The sequence below is a fragment of the Myotis yumanensis genome, unplaced genomic scaffold, assembly GCF_028538775.1.
Source record: "Myotis yumanensis isolate MYYU_CA2020_CCGP unplaced genomic scaffold, mMyoYum1.0.hap1 SCAF_3, whole genome shotgun sequence".
Classification (NCBI taxonomy): domain Eukaryota; kingdom Metazoa; phylum Chordata; class Mammalia; order Chiroptera; family Vespertilionidae; genus Myotis; species Myotis yumanensis.
Genome location: NW_027223754.1, coordinates 103056120 through 103063262, shown reverse-complemented (window position 1 = coordinate 103063262; position 7143 = coordinate 103056120). Strand labels below are relative to the sequence as shown.

General features: G+C 38.3%; 1 pseudogene; it reads right to left on the bottom strand.

The window, feature by feature from the left end:
- Window positions 1–401: 401 nt before the first annotated feature.
- On the bottom strand, window positions 402–519 carry LOC139007882 (small nucleolar RNA SNORA21; annotated as a pseudogene).
- Window positions 520–7143: the final 6624 nt, after the last annotated feature.

Here is a 7143-nt window from a genome sequence, read left to right as displayed (position 1 = left end):
CTTGGTCTTCTGTATGTCCCCTTTGGAGAAGTGTCTATATAGGTCCTTGGCCCATTTTTTAATTGGATTGTTTATCTTCCTTTTGTTAAGTTGTATGAGCTCCTTATATATTTTGGAAATTAACCCCTTATATGATGTATCATTGGAAAATATTCTTCCCCCCATTCAGTGGGCTCTATTTTCACTTTGTTGGTGGTTTCTTTTGCTGTGCAGAAGCTTTTTATTTTGATATAGTCCAATTTGTTTATTTTCTCTTTAGCCTTAGGAGATATATCTGTAAATATTTTGCTATGATAGATGTCTGAGATTTTGCTGTCTATGGTTTCTTCTTAGATTTTCATGGTTTCATGACTTACATTTAGGTCTTTCATCCATTTTGAGTTTATTCCTTTTTTTTTTCACCTTGTCACACCACCGATTGAAGCAAAGCAACACAACATGCTGCCACTTCACCCAAAAGCGATGTTTTTCCTATGCCCTTTCTTGACGGCTCAGTGGGTTATCAGCTTGAGTTTATTCTTGTGTATGGTATAAGCTGGTGGTCTAGTGTCATTTTTTTTTTAAGTATCTGTCTAGCTTTCCCTACTCCATTTAGAGAATAGACTATCTGTACTCCATTGTATGTTCATGCCTCCTTTGTCAAATATTGAGCATAATGGCATGGGTCAATTTCAATCTTCTTGAACTTGTAGAAACTCATTTTGTGTCCTAACCCGTAAATGTCAATTCCATCTGATCTAGTGTGTCTTTTAGGATCACTGTTTCCTGGTTGATTTATCTAGTGATGTCAGCGGGGTGTTAAAGTAGCACTATAAGATTGTATTGCTGTCCATCTCTCCCTTAAAAACCTCCAGAAGTTTTTTTTTAAAATGTATATTTTGATGGTTTTATATTGGGTGTATATATGTTTACCAGAGTTATAACCTCTTGTATCAATTCCTTTAGTATTATGAAGTGGCTTTCACTGTCTCTTCTTATGGCCTTCACTTTTAAGTCTATTTTGTCAGATATGAGTATTGCTATTACAGCTATTTTTTCATTTCCATTTGCCTAGAAAATTTTTTCTATCCAGTGTGATTAGATTTTCATTCTGTGTGAATCTTTTGTTCTGGTGTGAGTTTTTTGTAGATAGCATATATATGGATCATGTGTGTGTGTGTGTGTGAATGTGTGTGTGTTTTAAAAATTATTTATTTATTTATTTATTTATTTATTTTTAATTTTTATTGTTGAATGTATTGCATATGTCCCCCCCCCCCCCCCACCAGGTCTTGTTTTCTTATCCATTCATCTATTCCATGTCTTTTTTTCTTTATTGATTAGAGTATTACATATGTGTCCTTATCCCCCCATTCCTCCCAACCTCACTTGCATTCATGTCCTCACTCCCCTGGTGTCTCTGTCCATTTGTTATGCTTATATGCATGTATACAAGTCCTTTGGTTGATCTCTCCCCCTTACCCCCACCCTCTCCTACCTTCCCTATGAGGTTTGAACATCTCATTGATGCTTCTCTTTCTCTGGATCTGTTTCCATTCATCAGTTTATGTTGTTCATTATAATTCACAAAATGGGTGAAATCATGTGATATTTATCTTTCTCTGACTGACTTGTTTCACTTAGCATAATGCTTTCCAGCTCCATTCATGCTGTTGCAAATGGTAGGAGTTCCTTCCTTTGTATAGCAGCATATATTCCATTGTGTAGATGTACCACAGTTTTTAATCCACTCATCTGCTGATTAGCACTTAGGCTGTTTCCACATCTTAGCTATTGTAAATTGTGCTTCTATGAACATAGGGGTGCATATATCCTTTATGATTAGTGTTTCTAGTTTCTTGGGATGTATTCCTAGAAGTGGGTTCACTGGGTCAAATGAGAGATCCATTTTTTTTTTTCGGGGGGGTAACTCCATACTATTCTCCACAGTGGCTGCACCAGTCTGCATTTCCGCCAGCAGTGCATGAGGGTTCCTTTTACTCAGCATCCTTGCGAGCACTTGTCATTTGTTGATTTGTTGATGATAGCCATTCTGACAAGTGTGAAATGGTAACCCATTGTCATTTTGACTTGCATCTCTTGGATGATTAGTGTCTTTGAGCATGATTGGAAAAGGAGAAGCAAAATTGTCATTATTCGCAGATGACATGATACTGTACAAAGAAAACGCCCAATATTCCTTCAAAAAATATTAGACTTAACAAAAAAATTCAGCAATGTAGCAGGATACAAAATTAATGCCAAGAAATCTATGGCATTTTTATACAGCAATAGTGAACTTACAGAAAGAGAGATTTTAAAAAACCACAATCCTATTTACCATTGCACCAAAAAAATTAAGATACCTAGGAATAAATTTAACTAAGGGGGTAAAAGACCTGTATTCAGAAAACTACAGGATGTTGAAAAAGAGATAGAGGAAGACATAAGCAGATGGAAGAACATACTGTGTTAATAGATTAGTAGAATCAACATCATTAAAATGTCCATACTACCCAAAGTAATCTATAGATTCAATGCACTCCCCATTAAAATACCAATGGCATATTTCACAGACCTAGAACAAACTCTTCAAAAATTCATCTGGAATAAAAAAGACCCCGAATAGCTGCAGCAATATTGAGAAAGAAGAACAAAGTAGGTGGGATCTCAATACCAGATATCAAGCTGTATTACAAAGCCACTGTTCTCAAAACTGCCTGGTACTGGCACAAGAACAGACGTATAGATCAATGGAGTAGAATAGAGAATGCAGAAATCGACCCAAACCACTATGCTCAATTAATATTTAACAAAGGAGGCAAGAGCATACAATGGAGCCATGACAGTCTCTTCAATAAATGGTGTTGGGGAAATTGGACAGATACATGCAAAAAAATGAAATTAGACCACCAACTTACACCATACACAAAAATAAATTCAAAATAGATAAAGGACTTAAATGTAAGATGAGAAAACATAAAACTATTAGAGGAATCCACAGGCTGCAAAATCTCAGACATATGCCGAAGCAATATCTTCACTGAAACATCTCCTAGGGCCATGGTCAGCAAACTGTGGCTCGCGAGCCACATGTGGCTCTTTGGCCCCTTGAGTGTGGCTCTTCCTAAGCCTTAGGAGTACCCTAATTAAGTTAGTAACAATGTACCTACCTATATAGTTTAAATTTTAAAAATTTGGCTTTCAAAAGAAATTTCAATCGTTGTACTGTTGATATTTGGCTCTGTTAACTAAAGAGTTTGCCAACCACTGTCTAGGGCAATGGAAACTAAAGAGAAAATAAACTAATGGGACTATATCAAAATAAAAAGCTTCTGCACAGCCAAAGAAACCACAAAACAACAAGAAAGCCCACTGTATGAGAGAACATATTTGCCAATGTTATCACCAATAAGGGTTTAATCTCTAACATTTATAGGGAACTCATAGAACTTAACAAAAGGAAGATGAACAACCCATTAAAAAAAAATGGCCAATGGACCTAAATAGATACTCTTTGAAAGAGGATAAAGGAAGGCCAAGAGACATATGAAAATCTACTCCATGTCTTTTGATTGGAGCATCTACACATGTACATTTAATGTTATTATTGACAAGAGTCCCAGTGCATGAAATTTGTGCATGGGGGGCTAGGTCCCCTCAACCTGGCCTGCACCCTCTTACAATCCGGGACCCTTTGGGGGATGTCCTACAGGATTGGGCCTAAACTGGCAGTTGGCAGGATCGGGCCTAAACCAACAGTTGGACATCCCTCTCGCAATCTGGGACCACGGGCTCCTAACTGCTCGCTTGCCTTCCTGATTGCCCCTAACCACTCGCCTACCTGCCTGATGGCCCCTAACCACTCTGCCTGGCTGCCTGATCATCCTTAACTGCTCTGCCTGCCTGCCTAATCAACCCTAACTGCTCGCCTGCCTGCCTGATTGCCCCTAACCACCTCTTCCTTGCCCCCCACTGTTGAGGGATGTTTAATGAACCAAAGACACAGAGGTAAGATGAGCACACAGTATGATTGATGCCCGACAGAGGGCTACAGCTCGCTCAGGCATGTAGCAAACTCTGCACTCTCACCATCACTTTTATTGGGGTTTACAAGGTTAGTGCATCAGCAGTTAATCAACTAAATCTTGTTTTGTTCTATATTATTACAATAGCGTATTGAAGACAACTTGCAGCTGTGCCCTCCCTTTCTGCTCTACACCCACGACTATTTAATCTTAGCCTTTCTCAGGGAGGTAAATGTTCCTGGAACTCAAGATTGTGTGCAATCTTGACCCAGTGTGACTCGTTTGCAAGTCATGCTGTGCTCCTGATAGAACATTCACTTCTTCTTGGCAGGACTTCAGATCCTTGTTTACAAATGTCCAGCTACAAATCCCACTTTTTTTTCTTGCTTCATTTGATGGAGTATCAGAGATAACACAGCTGCTTTTCTATTAGCTAGTTGCTTGGTTTTCCTGAGTCTTCAGCAGACTAAATATAAAATGATACAGAAACAGATTATTAATAATAGCATTCCAGCAGAAGCTCCTAAAGCGGCTTGTAAATGGGATATAGGATTTAATTGTTGCAATCCCTCAACCATATCTTTTAACACATTTTGCCCAGTTAATATATGCAATTCCTTCTGAAATGTTTTTTGTATATGAGATTGTAAATCTAGAATTTCTTCTGTTAGATTCTTATGATTGAACAAATGTTTTTTAACCTTTTCCCATGGAAACAAACTTTCATTATAAGGTACAGGGGTAATGCAAAATGATGAATAATTCGAGTCCATAATTTTTCTGACTCCTTATGCCAATCAGCTACAAAATCAGTAGTCTGAACAGATTGTTGCAATGCTACTCCTGCAACAGCTGCAGTGGCTGTAATCGCTATAAGTCCCAAAATTACTGTAATTAACATTCCAATAAATCTTTTTCCTCTTTTAAGCAAATCTTCTGTAATATACTGTAACATAGCAGTAGCTGGAGAATCCTGCCATCTATGATGCATTTGTACTGGCAGCCATACTCTAGGTCTAGCTTTCTAAACATAAATGCTTTCAGATGATTGGTTAAATGCAATAGAAGAATTTAGACAAGTATAGAAAGAACAATTAATACAGGAAATTTTCCCTGAGTTAACATTTCACTTAACATCTCCTTTCATTAATAAAAATGTTAATCAAACACAGGCTTGTACAAAGGCAGTTTTTTTAACATAAAATTGTAAGGTGTAATTCCCAGAGTTATTTTTATAGAAGCCAGTCCATGCTTTCAAAGAGTGTAAGGCAGATCCCAATTTCCATAAGTCAGATTGAACAGGATGTCCTTCTTGATGAGGTGTTGGGGGCGGGGGGGGGGGGGGGGGGGGGGGGGGGGGGGGGGACGGCAAATCTTCCACCATGCCACATGATGCTTACATTCGCATGCGTGGATATGGACTTGTTCTTTCCTCTACGCCATCATAGATCAGCTCTATTGGCTTTGGAACGGGCAGAACCTGAAGGGCTCCAATCAATGACGCTTCCATAGGAAGTATTAGATAAAACCTGAACCGTCTCTCCTCGACAGGATTCCCAATGGGCCCAATTGGACAAGTGCGTAAACGTAGGAACATGACATGGTGGAAGTAATGGAGGTGTACTATTGTTATCCCAACTAACATTTTTAAACCCATGGGCACTCAGAAGAAACAAACACCTGTTTTTTGTTGCAGTAGTAGTGTTTTCCAAAATGCTCAGCCAGGCTTGTGCCTGTATTGTTAAACAATGGTCTCCTTGACCTAAGCATATTGGCACTCCCTGTGTTCCAGTGGTATAATTTTCTATGCCTCTTCTGATTTTAATGGACCTCGATCATCATAAGGTCCAGGTAACCAATTTGAGTCATTAACATAAATTCGAACCTTTGAATCCAACCAAGAAACACCTCTATTCAGTCAGGGATTAGGAATGTAAGCCCAGTATGTACTATTCTCACATTTACCTGAGTGGTTATTAGTGCAAGCATAGCAAGGAACAAAGTAGATGGCGTCACTTCTTTACCATGACGCCGAACCAGTTGTTCTCCCTCTTGGGTAAGCTTCTTCACCTGACCCCAGGTTGGTACAGCTGAATGTTACGCTGACTGTAGAGCTTTACGGATAGGAGGCCCCATCAACGTCATCTCTAAAAAATCCTTGGTCAGGTCACTTAAGTAGAACTTCCTTATGTAATTTCAAGTATATTGTATTGGTCTAATTTAGTATTAGAAGGGTTAAAGAGAACAAACCAGGGCAGAGAAAAACTTGTTGTGCTTAGTAGCATCTTGCGACCTTGAGTCCAGCATTGTTCAGATAAGTAAAAATAAACAAAAACTCTCTCTCCCTGCTCTCCCTGCCGATGCCCCTGCTTTTCTGCATTAACCATTTGGATATAGGGGATATTGTTGCAGATCCGGTGGCATTTGCTGCCGCTGTATCGGAAATGCAAGGAAATCATCATCTCTTCTCCATGTGGGAGGAACAATCTCATCCCCAGGTTCTAAATATAATAATATTTTGTTTATTTCAATAGGCAAGGGCAGCTGGAATAATATGGTGGGTCTGGAGAAGGAACCGTGGGAGTTACTCCAGGCTCCTCTGACAGTGGCTGTTGAACTGGAAAAGCATTTTTGATTAATTCTTATAACTTATTAGTGGGTTTAACATGAAGCAGTGGGATACCACATATCAAAGCCTTCATATGAATCAGCAAATCTTTTAATAACTCTTGTTCATCATCCCTTGTTTTGCTTTTCTTTTTTAATAATCTCTTCCATTTGCTACCACTAGAATCAGTGCTACTAGTTTCACTTTCTGACAAATCTTGGATGCCCTCTTCATCAGTCCCTTCTATATCTTCATATCCCTCCAACTTCTGTTTAAAATCTTTCCTTTTTTGCTCCGTATTATTTTCATGAGGCAAAGAAGGTAATTGTCTATTAGGCATGTCTTTATCAGTTTCACAAGCGGAGTGAAAAAACCTAAAATGATTATAAATAATTATTTTAGAAATGTATAAAGAAAATCATAAATGTTTATTGCTACAGAAATAAAATATAATCTTGTTTCTGCATTGAAAAATTAATATTATAAAAATATCAGTTCTTCCTAAATTACTTTACAGTTTTATTTTTT